Consider the following 18,087-nt stretch of genomic DNA (forward strand, 5'->3'; position numbering starts at 1 on the left):
TCCCCCATGGTGCAACATTATTCGCATCAACTTATTATTCTCATTCTTCTACAGTGTATTGTGTACTATTTTTGCTACTTCCTTCAATGATTCTCACTTAACATAACAGTATGGAGCAAGTTTTGCATGAAAAGGTAGTACATTCATTACACCACATTGCCGTGTGCCTATACCAGTATGTTAGCAGCATATTCTCTCTCTGCAGTAAACTAGCTTTTACATACAAAACAGCTCGTGAAAAGTTTAGCTCGTAACAGTTTATGTGGAAAAAGCTTCTTTATTTTCTATTCATCCACAGCTTCAGAACAAAACTCGTTTCAAATGTTCTTGCACTTCACTGTGATGTGTACATCAAAATGCTCACCACGATTATAGTGAAACCATGAAAATGTTACTCAACATTGGCAACATAAGAAAAAACAAGCTCCCTTCTCAAACGGCTTGTAAAAATGTTCATTTAGAATTTCTGAATTGTTGGATATTCCAAAATTCATTGTTAAAATTTGTTAATTCTTACCGTTCGTCTATGTTACAAGCACTTTTCATATACTGGGAAATGACAAAAGAAATAACCAAAGTTGACAGACACATCTCACAATGTTGTGTGTGTAAACACAAGCAGTCTCTGATGAAACATACAGAAAGCTAATACATTTTGTAAATTTTTCTTCTTCACTGGACAGAGCTTTTTTTCACCCCTGGCTGGCCTTTAGGCCTAGAATCAGGGTGTATACGGGGACAAGGAAAAAAAATTCCCGGATTATTCCCGGATTTCTCCCGGATATCCCGTTTAAAAAATATGCTTTTTCCCAGGCGAAAACACACTTTTTCTGTTCTAAGTGACAGTAGGTTTTCCGTAGATTTTCCCTCGGAACTGTAAAACTTATCAATCCTTTGAATGGTTAACGTTTTATACAATCGCATGGAACTTGCCGGAAAAAAAAGAAAAGACGGGGCAAAGAAGTTTTGGAGAGACTTTTAATAAAAAAAAAAAAAAAAGAAGTGAAGTTTTGGAAAGACCTTTGATTTGCAGCAAAATATACGTTGCATATTTTCGTATTACGAAAGTATAAATGCGAATTGCACCAAACACAGGGCGTTAGTTTCCGGAGCGTTGAAACCGAGGTTGCGGTGTTCTTTTGTAAGCGAGTCATATCTCAAGCCACGAGATCTCGTCAGCCGATGACAGCAGCTATTCAGAGCATATGACACGTGTTATAGTCAACCAATAGCAATATCACTAGTTACATAGCGCGAACACGCAAGAGGAAAAGTTAACGGTTTACATTAATGTACACAGTACGGTATATCTACAAGAAAAGCTAAGCTTTCACATATAATGTTAGTCTCTAAGATTAACACGCTACAACAGAACCTAAGCTTTCACATGTAATATTGATCTTTTTTTTGCGTGTGTTATACTTTAAGACACATCACACAAATGTGCCAGGAAAATTTAAAATTATGACATAAATGTCTCGGCTCCAAATTCTTGTAAGTGGCTGGTCCTCAAACTGTTCAGTTTCGAACGCTCTGGGATTTAGATATCCATCCCACTTTCTCACACGTAACACAATTCATCTTGCGTAAAAAGAAATTTACTTTGAAAGTAACGCTTTTTTAATTACCGTTCGTAATTCTATCCGGAGACTGTTAGAAATAGGTTCGATTTACCAGTTGCCAGAGAGCGCCAGAAAACAGGCATTATTGTGCGTGTGCAACTGCAGTGGTGTAGGAAGCCCGTATGTTCGTGTGTATAAAGCACTAAGAGAGCTTACATTACACCATAAAAGAAACAGTTCATCAGAGGATACTCCAAAGAGCATCGGAAATTCGTAAACCATACTAAAATGCATAATTCGGCTTGAAGTGCAAATTGGCTTTTTCCAGATTCACAATGAAGTAGGTCCCATCTGATATTAAGCTTTCCAGTGTGGTTTTTGGGATGTAAATTTTCTTGGAGTACCACTACTCTACGATCTCATTTTTGGTTCTTTATTACGACATAATGCCATATATGGCAGAAGATGATAACGTGCACTTGAAATTCAGCGAACAGTTGGAACTAGCCAATACTGTAGACTGAAACACTTCGTTTCAAATAAAATGATTGCCTCGGCGGAAAGATTAATAAAGCCAAATTTCTTTAGCAAACTTGCAAAAATAACTTTACTGTTCTGCAAATGCTTGACTGCTACTACCTTGGAAACAAAATAAAATCAGAAAACTGAAATTAATAATATATTTTTGCCCTCCGTAATTATGTGAATGTATTTTAATTCGCTTGATAGCTCCCGGCCACAGAAATCCGTTTTGTTTTCATTTGACATGGGAGCTGTACACGAAGAGAAGCAGCGAAATCAAAAATGGTTCAAATGGCTCTGAGCTCTATGGGACTTAACATCTGTGGTCATCAGTCCCCTAGAACTTAGAACTACTTAAGCCTAACTAACCTAACGACATCACACACATCCACACCCGGGGCAGGATTCGAACCTGCGACCGTAGCGGTCACGCGGTTCCAGACTGAAGCGCCTAGAACCGCACGGCCACACCGGCCGGCGCAGCGAAATCACTTGACGTTAACGCGGCTAACGTGGAGGTTAACCCCCTCCCCACTACAACTCAGCGTGAATCTGGCAGCTAGGGCGCGCGGAAAAATTTTTCTTGTTTGCATTTGGCTGCTTGCTGCTACTACCGATACAGCTAACAGCCAAATTTCAAGTAGCGGGAGAAGGTACTGCTTAATACTCGAGTCAAATGCGCATGCGCAACAGACCGCTGGCAATTGGTCAAACGAACCTAATGTGAACAGTTGTGACGTCATGCTCATAGCAAGCAGTTTATTGTTACGAAGAATTACAGTCTGCGCCCTACGGCATTTGACATATTTTTGCTATTTGCAGACGCTTGTTCGTGCACGGTCTTTTGTTGTTGTAAATTGCACATTTCCTTTGCCACTAAAGTTTTATTTTTTTTTCCTCTCGTTTATATTTTATTGTTGCAGTATCATTCTCCAGTAGCAGGATATAATAACATTCTTTGCTAGAGAATCTATTCTGCAGTCAAAATTACAAACATTTCACTGAAAGCTAAAACAATGAGAAATTCCCGGAATTCCGAAAAATTCCCGGGTTTTTCCCGGTTTTCTCCCGGATGAAAAAATTCCCGGGTTTTTCCCGGATTTCCCGGTTGTCCCGGGTCGTATACACCCTGAGAATAGAAAGGATGAGATGACTTGGTCACTGATCTGAAAATCTTCTGCATTCAATTTGAATGACTGTTCTGTTTATGATACATTGCCTAACACAAAATTACTAGATTTGATATCTTCGAAACTGAACGTATCAGTGATAAAATACAGGAAGCAATAGGTTCTTTACAATTTGAACGAAAACAAGACTACAGTTATAAAGAATTGAAGGATTTTAGTGACCTGTATAGTGAGCAAATTGCTATGAAAACCAAAGACAAATCTCAAAAGAAAATTAAAGTTCAAGGAGAAAAAACAAAAATGTTGTGGTTAGCCGACGACACTGTAATTCCACCATTGATAGCTCAGGACTTTGAATACCAGTTGAACAGAAAGGATGAGATGACCACCAATGAAAGTAAAACAAGGGTAATGGAATGTAATCAAAGTAAATCACTGAGTGAGATGTGCAGTGGCTAGCATAGTGGACTCACCTTCGGGAGAAGGACGGCTCAAACTGATCCCTTCTGGCCATCCAGTTTTAGTTTTTTTTGTGATTACCTTAAATAACCTCAAGAAAATGCCAGAACAGTTCCTTTTGCACATTCTTGGAACATTCTGAGTTTGTGTTCCATCTCTAACGATCTAGACGTTAATGGGATGTTAAATCTTATCTTTCATCTTTCCTCCCTTTTCAAAGTAAAGTGAATGTAGAGATGAAGAACAGACTAGCATGGATGTTGCATCGAATCAGTCTTTCAACTGAAGATGAAATCATCTTGTAAAAATCATTTACGTTGCTTGAGGTAGTATCAGCAATATAGCTTTATTTCAATGCAGTTTGTAACTTTTTTTAATCTGAAAATTTAATGATTTATATATTATCACCAATAGGTTGCAAACATGTTATGATTCCTTCATGAGGTTTCATATTTTTCGCAACACTATTCTTGGAGCTTTTGCATGTCTGCACTCTGGACATAACACTAATAAGACGGTTGTCTTATAACCCTGGTCTTCAACAAAGAGCGTTCAGAAAACTAGGTTATTCATCAACAAACACAGATTAATCTCAAGGGGAAAAAGACACCAATCAAGTAATGAGTCGGGAGCAGGTATGTATGTTATTCATTTTGGTCATCAGATAACAAGAAAGGAAGGATGATTACAGTTTAACACCCTATTGATGAAGAAGTTATCAGAGACACAGTAAAAGCTCAATTTGGGGAGGGTAATGAGCCGAACTCTTTCAAAGGAACCTTGCTAGTGTTCATTGTTAGGAAATAATGGAAAACCTACATGTTGATTACCGTCAGAAGATTTGGGCCACAATACTCCTGAATAAAAATGCAGCGTCTTAGTGCTGCACTACATCATTCAGTGATATTAGACAACAAACTGGCTTCTGAAAACATACACGCAAACTATGCTCAGTAAGCGGATGTCCAATCCTTTTAATGTTTGTCTTGATATAGACCATTTCTCATCAGTCAAACACAACTAACAATACTTAACAATTACAGTACCGGTACTCCTTAAAAATTAATTAAATAAGCGCTTAACCCTTGTGCTAATACACAATCCATCAATTATTCATATCAGCATATTAAATATGCCCTGCAACAATATATAATGCCAACAACATGTGGTCTTTCCTATCAGAAAAGTGAATTTGTTATTAACCACATACCATGCATCTGGACTTCGGTGATCTCACGGGAACCGGCAGTGTCGCATGGTTATATTGTGGCCACAAATATCTTAACTGTCAAATTCTTGTCTGTAAAAATGTAGGCCATCACCATTTTTCACACCATCTAGTTAACATAAAAGTGATTTAGTACTATAAAAAACAAAATTGTAGATAAAAATAGCAATAAATAATAAAGATACAGACATACACTGATCAACCAAAATATCAAACATATGTGTAATAGCATGGTGATACTCCTTTGGCATTATGAGCAATTAGCTATGACACAGATTTTAAGAGTGCTTTACTATGTGGTTAAAAGAACATAATGCTAAATCTTCACACAAAGGTCAAAACATGTAACAAGAGTATTGGTAAGTTTTAACCAATGGGCTTCACTATTGTATTCACAAACATTCAGAGGGTGTGTGAAGAGGTTGGGAATACTATATGCTGCTTACTATGCATCTAAATACTTATGCCTTCCCCAGTATTTTAATACAGTCCACATGATGAATGTTTTACACTATTGAATGTAATATGTATGTCCAAATCCTTGACATCTACTACCAGTTTCTGTGTGGTTAGAACAATTCCAGCAGGCACTTACCAGAGTCTTGCCATTTCTGTGTGTCTATAAGCCACTTTTGAATTGCAGGGGAGTGTTTGGCTTTATTTAAATGTTGGCACCTGAGAACAAAGCCACACAAATACAGCGCCATCTATGGATTGTTTATAAAGCTATAGAAATCACTGTTTTTGTTTGGTAGTTATAAGGTTGTGAGTGAAAGCAAACACCAATAGCTTCGAAAACTGTTGCTCCCACTAGTTCTAAAGTTTGTGCTGTAATTTAATTTTTTGCATCTGGTATGATCTAGAGCTGCTTAATCTTGTCAGTAGTTTGCCTACAAAGGGTACTCAATATTTTAATTATCACCTAAAAATATAAAGTTACATATTTTTGTTTATGCTGGTACATGTTTGCAAAAAATGGCTCTGAGCACTATGCGACTTAACTTCTGAGGTCATCAGTCACCTAGAACTTAGAACTACTTAAACCTAACTAACCTAAGGACATCACACACATCCATGCCCGAGGCAGGATTCAAACCTGCGACCGTAGCGGTCGCTCGGTTCCAGACTGCAGCGCCTAGAACCGCACGGCCACTCCAGCCGGTTACATGCTTGCAGTCCTGGTACACAGTAAAATCTCTGAGCCATAGTACTGTAGCACGCAATTACAGGAGAGAAAACAAACAGAACAGCCCACTGATGAAGTTGATCATACTGTGATGATTTATTGTCAGAGCAGTGGAAATATTGCAGAAGTATCAGGCCAATACAGATGGCTACAGGCATCACCTGGATTGCCCTGACACATATACAACATTTTGCCTGCTGTGAATACCTGCAGGGTACTCCATTTTATCAATGGCCGGTGCTATTTTGTTTTGGCTCATCTAGTAGCATGTTACAGTACTATGGCTCAGAGACTTCAGTGGGTACCAGGACTGCAGACATGTACCAGCATAAAAAAAAAATTATGTAACTTTATTTTTTGAAGTGATAACTGAAACAATGACTACCTCTTTGATCCAGTATACAGACTGATGAAACTGTAAAACAAATGGACCTAAAACTATAAACTGATGAATTACTGGTGTTCCGGCTACTCCATCAGCTACATGATTTTACATTTAACAACTTCTACTCTACATAAATGTTACAGAAAAGCTCTGAAGTGTGTGCAAAATGGGTGGTACCAAAGAAGACCAAAGAATGTGAACTGGGTGAGAATTTTTTACCACTGTTGAGAAGATGATAAAGATGATGTTTTCCTACATCCTTACACACACACACACACACACACACACACACACACACACAGTGCTGCCTGAATGCAAAATGCTGATACTTGCAACATTGTGATGACTGAAAGCACAATGCTGAGACTGCAGTTCCATGATAGCCAGGGATGAAGGGTCATGTCAGATGGAGTGGGAAGGGAAGAAAAGAGAAGTGGGGAGCAGAAGGGGGAGTTGAAGAAGGGAGGCAAAACCTTGGAGAGAGGCAGTAGACGTGTGAGATAAGAATACAGGAGGAGGAGGAGGAGGAGGTGGTTTGTGGGGGCACTCAACATCAAGGTCATCAGTGCCCAGACATGTTCCCAATGTTTCCAGTTTCAATCTCCACTTCCCGTATGATGATGAGGACAACACAGACACCCAGTCCCCGGGCGGAGAAAATCCCCAATCCAGCCAGGAATCGAATCCTGGACCCCGTGATCCAGAGGCAGCAACACTAGCTGCAGATGGAATACAGTAGATAGAAGCAGCAGATGTATGGAAGAACCAGCAAGTGTGTGAGGTAAGAATGAGGTGTCTTGGCACTAGAACTGGTGAGTTTGTATAGCACATAATAATGATGACATGGAGGAGTGGGTAAGGACTAGATGACAAAACAGAGTAACCAAAGACTGTTGGGAAGAGGGTGTGGGTGTAGGGGGTGAGTGGAATTAAGGCCAGGAGGACTATGGGAATGATGGATGTGCTGCAAGGGTAACTCCCATCTACACAGTTCAGGAAGTCTGGTGCTGAGGTGAAGAATCCAGATGGAACGCATTTTGAAGCAACCATTTAAGACCACATTTATTACACTGCCCAGCAACCCACACCACATCCAGGTCCATCCATATACCACAACCACTACCACCCCCTGTCAAAGAGATTTGTGCAAGACCTGTACCATCATCACTCTAGTGCAACGTACTCTTGTGTCACCACAGGCTTATCCTATCCCATCATAGACAAGACCACCTGTGAAAACAGCCACGTCATGTAACAGTTCTGCTGCAATTTCTGCATAGCATTTCAAATGGGCATGACCACTAACCAACTCTCCACCAGAATGAATGGCCACACCAAACTGTAGCCAAAAACATAGTTGACCATCCAGTGGCAGAACATGCTGGTGGGCACAACATGCTTGGTTTTAATGGCTGTTGCACCCACACCGTCTTCATCACAGTTTCTACCTTTTCTGTTCTAACAGCTGCTTCCAACCCACTCCCCCACATCATTGTCATCCTGCACTGCATAAACTCACCAGTTCCAGCACCTGTGTATCACATTCCTATCCTGTTATGATGTATCATGCAGCGTATCTTGCTGTGACAGTGCGAGAGAGAGAGAGAGAGAGAGAGAGAGAGAGAGAGAGAGAGAGATATTGTTTATTACTCTGTGGCAGTCAGCGCTCACATAATTATTCTTAGGATATAGAGCTTTAGTTCTTGTTGAGAGTAATTTTACAAGAAGAGAGCCATTCTTGTGATGTAAAAATCGATGCCATTGCGAGATTTGATTCACATTGTAAAATATATGTGTATATGGAAGGAAATCAGTTAATAGAACAATAAAATATTGTTCATTTCAAGAAGGTGCATGTTATTCTACAACCAGCATATACTTCCATTGTGATTTAATAATAAATACCAGCTTGAGAACAGTTCTGACGGGAGCGTTCAGTTCTAGTGATATAGTTCGATGCTTTCTTCGGAAAAGAAGTCACTTCATGGATCATTAAAATCCACAATTATACCTGGACATTTCTCAAAACTGAAAGCAATCTGATTGCTATGCAAACGAGCCCTGAAGAATATTTCTCCGTACTTTGGTTACCACTTTCAGCTCAACATGCTATCTGCAGCAGCTGGAGCAGATTTCTACAACAGCGGAAGCGTGTAATCGCTATCAGTTTCATACATCGCCCTGTGTACGCTGTATGTATTTACCCACAACAGTGAACATACAGCTACTCACACACACAGAAAGACAATACAAGGTGGTGTGGGAAACATTTCAGTATAAAGGTCCTGTAGAGCTAAACAGTAATTAGCCTAGTAGTAGTAGTAAACAAATTTTTTTTCAAAGGAGCCTTTATACTGTGCACCTGCTGCCTTACTGCAGGCCATCAGACACAAATTCCCAACCTTCCCTTCCACTCTCCACCTCCTTTTTCACCTTCCCCACCACCTGACAACTCCTTACCCTAATCTCGTGTGTGTGTGTGTGTGTGTGTGTGTGTGTGTGTGTGTGTGTGTGTGTGTGTGTGTAAGGGTGGGGTGGGGTGGGGCGGAAGTGCACACGCATGCTTGAAAGGGGATTGGTCCAAATGCTAGCGATGTTTTCATTCTTCTTTGTGCACTTGTTGGCACTCCATATCTCTGCTATTTGGTAAGTTGTTATCTTTATCACTTAATTATTTACATTCTGCTAGAACTTTCCATTCCATACCCATGAAATTGAGATATTTCATCCAATACTGTCACTATGGGAAAACTTTTGTTAAGCACAACTGTCCTTCCAAACACCCCACTGCACACTCTGCAGACATGTGAGATAACAGAACTATTTATCTATGGCTTTGATATCTGTTTTTGCATATTTCAAACTGCATGGCCTCAGAATATTCATTCTGAAATAAGAGGAACTCTCAATGTTCTGGGTAGCCACTGTACGTAACGATAAGCACAAGCAAATGTTCAAGCTGACTGAAATACTGCATTAATGATTTATTTTAGAAAGTAACTGGAGAAACTAAAAAAATAAAAATTAACAATCAGATACACAGATGTTACACATAAAAACTTTAAGAGATAATAAAAAGAAGGTAACTTAACATATAAATACAGTACAGCTGACCTGAAAAATGAAATCATGTGGATGCAAAGAACACATGTGGCAACAAAACAATCATTTTCAGTATTTAAATTAATCAATTATTTCTCAAAACATTAACCCTTTTTTAGCTGCTTGCTTAAACTTTGAGTCACAATATCAGTTGACTGGAGTATTCCATGGTTTTCATGTTTAATTCACAGCTTTGAGTGATTTAATTATTTCAATTTTGTTATATGTGTACTTGTCTTATTTTCAGGCCAAACTGAGTGACTGGCGAAACTGCTCTTACAATCAGCTGTGTCCACTTGTTAATACCAAATTAAATTTTTATTAAAGAAAAAGGAATCTGTGTGAGCATGGGTGTTCTCACTTAAATATATTGAGTTACTGTCAGGTGAGACAATGACCGAACATAGGTTTATACCAATTGTGTTCACTTGTTCCCTAAATCTTGTTCCTAAGTTTGTGTCTGGGTGACATATATCCACACAAAGAAAACAATTTTTTTGGGTTTAATAATTTTGAAAGAAGATTTTGCACATTCTTTTAACATTCTTCATAAATCCAAGAAATTTAACTGCATCGTACCTCCTGAAATGACAAAGCCCAAAAGGAATGTAACTTTTGGTTATGTATTAATACGACAACTAACTACACACTTGATATCAAAATCACCAAGTCAGAACAGTCAACGGAAAAATTGCTGAGTAATGGTTATGAATCCATTATATCTACAAATTGGTTGGAAATATACAAAGCAAAAGGGGGGAATGTACAATTAACAATGTAGGAAAAGACAGATTCCTACATGTCCTAAAGAAGACACATTAAGTTGCAGACAGGTACAATTAAACGACACTTATATAAAGCCCTCAGCCGCAGCATCCATCAGCAAAAACACACACACACACACACACACACACACACACACACACACACACACACACACACCATTCATGCACACAAGCAAGCACACCTCATGCACACATGACTGCCTCCAGCATTTTGGGTCAGAATGCAACTACCATATGGCAAACAAGCAGCAATGTGGAAGGGGTGGGGTAGTAGTGTATGGGTGGTGAGAGTGACGAATGCTGTCTGGTGGAGTGTCCATAGACTAGGACGCTAACAAGTGCAGCATCAGGGGGTTGTGAGGCATGGAAGTGCAAAATGAGAGGCGAAAAATGAGAGGAGTGGGGAAAGGTGGGTGGGTGCGCTGGCAGATGGCAGTACACAAACAGAATTGGGAATGAGAATGAGGAGGAGATGATAGCACAAAGGGGGTGGAAACTGTTGGGTGGATAGTGTGGGGACAGTATGTTACTGTAGGGCAAAGTAGTCTACTTTGCCTGTAGCACAACATGCGCCTGAACATAACATACTTGATTTCAATGGCTGCTTAGCTGCCCGAGCCATATGGATCCTTCATTCCACCACCAACTTTTCTGAACTGCGCAGATGTGAGTTATTCTTACAACACATTCTCCACTCCTGTAATTATCCTAGCCTCAACCTATGGTAACATACTGTCCCCACACCCTTCACCCAACAGTCTCCACACCCTCTGTAATATCACCAGGTCCCCATTCTCATCTCCCAACCTTTTTATTTGCTGCCCTCTGCCAATGTGCCCAACCATCTTTCCCTGCTCCTCTTCCTTTTAGGTTCTTTTTTCCCCAACTCCCTGCCCCACAACCTCCTGATGCTGCACTTATTGACATACTAATCGCTGCACACCGCCCACCTGTCCACTATTATCCCTCCCATTCCCTGTCCCTTCCAGATTGCTGCTTGCCTCCCACGTGATGGTTGCATTCTGTCCCAAGATACTGGAGTTGGCAGTCGTGTGTATGAGGTGTGCTTGCTTGTGTGTATTTGTCTTTTGCTGATGGAGGCTGCGGCCAAAGGCTTTACGTAAGTGTCTTAATTGTGACTGTCCACAACGGAGTGTATCTTCTTTATGGTAAGTAGCAGTCTGTGTTCTACTACATTTTTTTATATTTCTACCTGGAGTTTTACATACAATTAAGTTTCACATTGCAGAGAATGACCAAATCACAGATGTTTAACCCTTTTTGAAATGTCATCAATTATTTCCCACATCTGGTGCCTATAAAACAGTGTATGGTGACTATTAGCTGAGGTACTCTAGACAGAGGGTAAATGAACCCCCTGTAAAGGAGATGCCAAGTTGCAGAAAGGCACAACAAAAAGACTACAACACAATTAGCTTTTGGCCAACGAGGCCTTTGTCAAAGTTAGACAACATACACATACACACGCACACACTCATGCTAATGCAACTCACACATGCTTGACCACATTCTCTGGAAGCTGTAGCTAGACTACAAGCAACAGGACATCATAGGAGAGGCAACCCGGTGTGGTAAGGAGGAGGCTGGGATGGGGACGGGGACAGGGAGGGGAGGGGGAGGGATAGCAGGATAGGGATGGGGGACAGTAAAGTGCTGCCAGGGAGTGGGCACGGATGAAATGGAGAGTGAGGCAGCTAGGAGCAGTCGGGAGGTTAGACGGAGGGTGGGGGAGAGGGGCGGGGTTTTGCAGCAAATGAGAGATGTAAAATGACTGGGTGCATTGGTGGAAAAGAGGGCTGTGTAGTGCTGGAATGGGAACAGGGAAGGTGCTAGTGGGTAAGGACAGTGACTAACAAAGGTTGAGACCAGAACAGTTATGGGAATGTTGAATATATTGCAGAGAGAGTTCACATATGTGCAATTCAGAAAAGCTGGTGTTGGGGGGAAGGATCCAGTTGGCACAGGCTGTAAAGCAGTCACTGAAATGAAGAACATCATCTTGGGCAGCATGCTCAGCAGCAGGGTGGTCATTCATGAGGACAGACAGCTTATTGGTTGCCATGCCCACATAAGAATGCAGCACCATGGTTGCAGCTTAGCTTGTACATCACTGACTGGTTTCACAGGTAGTCCTGCCTTTGATGGGATAGATGAGGTTTGTAACAGAACCGGTGTAGCTGGTGATGGTAGGATGTATGGGACAGGTTTTGCATCTAGGCCTATTAGAGTGATATGAGCCATGGGGTACAGGGTTGGGAGCAGGGGTGGTGTAGGGATGGATGAGAATATTGTGTAGGTTTGGTGGGCGTTGGAATACCAGAGTAATTACGAGCTGTAAAGGAATAAGTGAGACCCTTGGTATTTTTTGAGAGGGACTGCTCATCACTACAGATGCGTTGGTCATAGGTGGCTCTGCTGTATGGAAGAGAGTTCTTGGTATGGTATGGGTAGCAGCTATTTAAGTGGAGGTATTGCCGGTGGTTGGTAGGTTTGATATGGACAGAGGTGCTGATATAGCCATCTCTGCAGTGGAGGTCAACAATGAGGAAGGTGGTTTGATGTGTTGAGTAGACCTGGTGAAGTGAATGGGGGAGAACATATCGACGTTCTGGAGGAATGTAGACAGGTTGTCCTCACCCTTGACCTAGATGATGAAGATGTCATCAATTAATCTAAACCAGGTGAGGAGTTTGGGATTCTGCGTGTTTAGGAAGGACTCCTATTGATGGCCCATGAACAGGTTGGTATCTGATGGTGCCATGCAGGTGCCCATTGCCGTACCCCAGATCTGTTTGCAGGTAATGCCTTCAAAGGAAAAGTAATTGTGAGCGAGGATATAGTTGGTCATGGTGACTAGGAAGGAGGTGGTTGGTTTGGAATCCGTCACGCATTGGGAAAGGTAGTGTTCAATAGCAGTAAGGCCATGGGTATTGGGGATGTTAGTGTAAAGGGAAGTGGCATCAACAGTGAAGAGCAGGGCACCGTGTGGTAAAGGGACAGGAACTGTAGAGAGACTGTGGAGGAAATGGTTGGTATCATTTAAGTAGGAGGCAGGTTATGGGTAAAAGGTTGAAGGTTTTGGGATACAAAAGCAGAGATTCTCTTAGTGTGGGCACAGTAACTGGCCAAAATGGGGCATATGGATGTTTGGGTTTATGGACTTTAGGAAGCATGTAGAAGGTAGGAGTGCAGGGAGGTGAGGAGAGAGATGGACTCGTGGGAGAGGTTCTGGATGGGCCATGATCAACTATATCTTCATCCACAATTACTTTTCCTTTGGAGGCATTACCTAAAAACAAATCTGGGGTACAGCTATGGGCACCCAGAAGGCACCGTGCTATGCAAACTTATTCATGGGCCATCTAGAGGAATTCTTCCTAAACACCCAGAATCCCAAATGCCTCATCTGGTTAAGATTCAATGACGACATCTTCATGATATGGATCAAGAGCGAGGGCATCCTATCCACATTCCTCCAGAATCTTGACACCTTTTCCCCCATTTGGTCCTACTCAACCCAACCAAGTCACCTTCCTCGATGTTGACTTCCACCACGAAGATGGTTGTATCAGTATTCTGTCCATGTCAAACCTACCAACCACCTGCAATAACTTCACTTTGACAGGTGCCACCCATTCCACACCAGAAAGTCCCTTCCATACAGCCGAGCCACCTGTGGCCATCACATCTCTAGTGACAAGCGATCTCTCTCGAAATATATCAAGGGTCTCATGAGGCCTTTACAGATCGTGATTACCCTCCCAACCTTGTACAAAAACATTTCCAATGCCTTATCTTTCCAGTCTCCCAACAACTCCCAAAGAACCACTGTCTGGCCACAGAGGAGCATTCTCCTTGTGACTCAGTACCACCCTGGACTGGGATAAGTGGTTTGGTTTGGTTTGGTTTGGGGGGGATTAAAGGGACCAGACTGCGACGGTCATCGGTCCCTTTTTCCAAAAAAAAAGTAAAACCACCCAAAGAGAATAAAAAACGAACAACAGGAAAGACGTCAGACGACACAGGACAAGAAATACTCCTACAGAGATCAGACGAAACAAATTAAAATCACACAGAGTGTGACAGTGGTTGGCCGACCATAGAGATAAAAAGGAAAAGCCAACCACCGAGAACACATTAAAAACTCAGCGTAAAATCGTAGGCCAATGGCCAGAATCAACACAAAAGAACAGAACAAACACTCAGAGTAAATAATAAAAACCCCCTGCCCGAATAAAACGGAAAACTAAGTCAGCCATACCAGGGTCATCACATAAGAGGGCAGGGAGCGTATCAGGCAGCGCAAATGTCTGCCTGACCACAGCTAAAAGGGGGCAGGCCAACAAAATGTGGGCCACTGTCAAAGCCGCCCCGCAGCGACATACAGGAGGGTCCTCCCGGCGCAGTAAATAACTGTGTGTCAGGTGGGAGTGGCCAATGCGGAGCCGACAAAGGACGACAGAGTCCCTGCGGTTGGCTCGCAGGGATGACCGCCACACAGTCGTCGTCTCCTTAATGGCACGGAGTTTATTGGGCATGATCCGATTGCGCCATTCAGCGTCCCAAAGCGCAAAAACTTTTCGGCGGAGGACTGCCCGCAAATCAGTCTCTGGGAGGCCAACGTCCAGAGACCGTTTACTCGTGGCCTCTTTCGCCAGGCGGTCAACATGTTCATTGCCCGGGATACCGACATGACCGGGGGTCCACACAAAGACCACAGAGCGGCCGCAACGCGCAAGAGTATGCAGGGACTCATGGATAGCCATCACCAGACGAGAACGAGGAAAACACTGGTCGAGAGCTCGTAAACCGCTCAGGGAATCGCTACAGATAACGAAGGACTCACCTGAGCAGGAGCGGATATACTCTAGGGCACGAAAGATGGCGACTAGCTCAGCAGTGTAAACGCTGCAGCCAGCCGCCAAGGACCATTGTTCGGAATGGTCCCCTAGAGTTAGTGCATACCCGACACGACCAGCAACCATCGAACCGTCGGTGTAAACAATTCCAGAGCCCTGATACGTGGCCAGGATGGAATAAAAGCGGCGGCGGAAGGCCTCTGGAGGGACCGAGTCCTTCGAGCCCTGTGCCAAGTCGAGCCGAAGGCAAGGGCGAGGAACACACCACGGGGGTGTACGCAGAGGCGCCCGGAAAGGAGGTGGAACTGGGAAAAACCCAAGCCCGCAGAGAAGCTCCTTGATGCGTACGGCGATCGGACAACCCGACCGGGGCCGACGGTCTGGCAGATGGACGACTGACTGCGGGAACAGGACACGATGATTTGGATGCCCGGGCAAGCTAAAAACATGGGCAGCATAAGCGGCCAGCAAACGTTGGCGTCGGAACCGCAGTGGAGGTACACCTGCCTCCACTAGGACGCTGTCCACAGGGCTGGTGCGGAAAGCACCAGTGGCAAGGCGTATCCCGCTGTGGAGAATTGGGTCCAGCACCCGCAACGCAGATGGGGACGCTAAGCCATAAGCTAGGCACCCATAATCCAGGCGAGACTGGATTAACGCCTGGTAGAGCCGCAACAGGGTAGATCGGTCGGCGCCCCAGCGGGTGTGGCTCAAACAACGCAGGACGTTGAGATGCCGCCAACACGCTTGTTTAAGCTGCCGGATATGAGGCAGCCAAGTCAACCGGGCATCAAAAAGGACACCCAAAAACCTGTGGGTCTCCACCACAGCAAGAAGTTCGTCGGCAAGATAAAGCCGCGGCTCAGGATGGACCGTTCGGCACCGGCAGAAATGCCTAACGCGGGTCTTGGCAGCCGAAAACTGAAAACCACGCGCTACAGCCCAAGACTGCGCCTTGCGGATTGCGCCCTGTAGCTGACGTTCAGCTGCTGCAATGCTAATAGAACTATAGTAAAGACAGAAGTCGTCAGCATACAGGGAAGCGGAGACAGAATTTCCTACTGCCGCAGCGAGACCGTTTATTGCAATTAAAAACAGGCAGACACTGAGGACAGAGCCCTGGGGTACCCCGTTCTCCTGGACGAGGGAGGAACTATACGAGGCCGCGACTTGCACGCGGAAGGTACGATACGACAGAAAATTTCTGATAAAGATCGGCAGAGGGCCCCGAAGACCCCATCCATGAAGCGTAGAAAGGATGTGATGACGCCATGTCGTATCGTACGCCTTCCGCATGTCGAAAAAGACAGCAACCAGGTGCTGACGGCGGGCAAAGGCTGTACGGATGGCCGACTCAAGGCTCACCAGATTGTCGGTGGCGGAGCGGCCTTTACGGAACCCACCCTGAGACGGAGCCAGAAGGCCCCGAGACTCCAGCACCCAATTTAAGCGCCGGCTCACCATCCGTTCAAGCAACTTGCAAAGAACGTTGGTGAGACTAATGGGACGGTAGCTGTCCACCTCCAGAGGGTTCTTTCCAGGTTTCAAAATGGGGATGACAATACTTTCCCGCCATTGCGACGGAAACTCACCCTCGACCCAGAGACGGTTGTAAAGGTCGAGGAGGCGTCGCTTGCAGTCCACTGAAAGGTGGTTCAGCATCTGACAGTGGATGCGATCTGGCCCGGGAGCGGTATCAGGGCAAGCGGCAAGGGCACTCTGAAATTCCCACTCACTGAATGGAGCGTTGTAGGGTTCAGAAGCGTTGGTGCGAAAAGAAAGGCTCCGACGTTCCATCCGCTCTTTAATGGAGCGGAAGGCCTGGGGGTAATTCGCAGAAGCGGAACTCATAGCAAAATGCTCTGCTAAGCGGTTTGCAATGACGTCGGAGTCAGTACAAACTGCTCCATTCAGTGAGAGCGCAGGGACGCTGGCAGGGGTCCGATAGCCGAAGACCGATCGAATCTTGGCCCACACCTGCGATGGAGTGACATGGAGTCCAATGGTGGACACATACCGCTCCCAGCACTCCTTCTTGCCTTGGCGGATAAGGAGGCGGGCCCGCGCACGCAGCCGTTTGAAGGCGATAAGGTGGTCCATGGAGGGATGTCGCTTGTGACGCTGGAGTGCCCGCCGGCGATCTTTAATCGCTTCAGCGATCTCAGGCGACCACCAAGGCACAGCCCTCCGCCGAGGGGACCCGGCGGTGACCGATGTAACCACCGCATCAATGGCATCAGTTGAGAGAGGCTCAATAGCGGCAGTGGAGGAGAACAAGTCCCAGTCAGCCTTATTCATAGCCCATCTGCTAGGGCGCCCAGAAGAGTGACGCTGTGGTAGTGACAGAAAAATCGGAAAGTGGTCACTACCACACAGGTCGTCATGCACACTCCAGTGGACAGATGGTAAGAGGCTAGGGCTACAGATTGAAAGGTCAATGGCGGAGTAGGTGCCATGCGCTACACTGAAGTGTGTGGAGGCACCATCATTCAAAATCGAGAGATCGAGCTGCGACAATAAATGCTCAACGGTGGCGCCTCGACCTGTTGCCACTGACCCACCCCACAGAGGGTTATGGGCGTTAAAGTCGCCCAGTAATAAGAAAGGTGGCGGCAATTGGGCTATCAGCGCAGCCAGGACATGCTGCGCGACATCACCCTCCGGTGGAAGGTAAAGACTGCAGACGGTAAGAGCCTGCGGCGTCCACACCCTAACAGCGACAGCCTCTAAAGCTGTTTGTAGAGGGACAGACTCGCTGTGAAGAGAGTTAAGGACATAGATGCAGACGCCACCAGACACCCTTTCATAAGCTGCTTGGTTCTTATAATAACCCCGATAGCCACGGAGG

At 44.3% G+C, this 18,087-nt stretch overlaps 1 protein-coding gene across 3 annotated transcripts in view; it reads right to left on the bottom strand.

Annotated features, from left to right (window-relative positions):
• LOC126175434 (transcription factor IIIA-like) overlaps nt 1-18,087 on the bottom strand; it is a 101,841-nt gene that overhangs the window by 27,554 nt on the left and 56,200 nt on the right. Inside the window, exon 8 of one of the 3 annotated variants that reach the window (XR_007535564.1) lies at nt 4,884-4,973. The exons of 1 other annotated variant lie outside the window; for it this stretch is intronic. The gene's annotated coding sequence lies outside the window, so the exon portion shown is untranslated. Of the gene's footprint in view, nt 1-4,883; nt 5,011-18,087 lie in introns of all 3 variants that reach the window. One more of the 3 variants, XR_007535565.1, reaches the window with a different exon arrangement.

The sequence above is a fragment of the Schistocerca cancellata genome, chromosome 3 (genome assembly GCF_023864275.1).
Source record: "Schistocerca cancellata isolate TAMUIC-IGC-003103 chromosome 3, iqSchCanc2.1, whole genome shotgun sequence".
In the NCBI taxonomy this organism is placed as follows: Eukaryota; Metazoa; Arthropoda; class Insecta; order Orthoptera; family Acrididae; genus Schistocerca; species Schistocerca cancellata.